The sequence below is a fragment of the Eschrichtius robustus genome, chromosome 17, assembly GCF_028021215.1.
Source record: "Eschrichtius robustus isolate mEscRob2 chromosome 17, mEscRob2.pri, whole genome shotgun sequence".
NCBI classification, from domain to species: Eukaryota; Metazoa; Chordata; class Mammalia; order Artiodactyla; family Eschrichtiidae; genus Eschrichtius; species Eschrichtius robustus.
Genome location: NC_090840.1, coordinates 42,332,819 through 42,333,457, shown reverse-complemented (window position 1 = coordinate 42,333,457; position 639 = coordinate 42,332,819).

The window sequence follows — 639 nt, the reverse complement described above, 5'->3', positions numbered from 1 at the left end:
TTTTGGCTGTATTTTGATAAAATTAGAAATGAGTTGCCTGCTTCTGGGTCGACTGTGCCAGAAAGGTTCATCCCAACCTTCCGCACTGGCTCTTCCAGTGCTCAGCTCACCCAGGCACACCTGAATGGCAGACCCACTGCTGCAGGGCTTGCTTCCATTTGCCTTGTCCACCATCCTCTAAAAGTCGGCAGCATCTCCACTCTTCTTTTTGTATATTGTTAAACATCCCCTATGGCGAGCTCCGCCTTTGCTGGGAGGTCAGAAGTATTCCCTCTGACATGCATTTTTCCATGCTCTAGTTAAAAACTTGATTAAGGTTTGAAGCCCCAACCCTTCTCCCCCTGGCCCATGAATCCTATTAATTTTTATGTGTAATTTTCAAAACACAGGATTTTGGTTTTGGTTTTGTTTTGTTTTTTGAAGTAATGTATGTACTGTATTATAGCAGAAATTTCTCTTCCCTCTGAGTGTTCTCAACTTTGTGGGTTGAAGAATAGTTGCAAAGAACAGGAGGAAAAAGCATGTGCAAGGGCCTGTATCTGGAGAGAGTGAGTGCTGGTTAAGTGGAGGGTGGTTGAGACTGGCCATTCAGCTTCCTCCTTGTGTCAGCTGGGTCCTTGTCCCAAGGCCTGGCTTCTC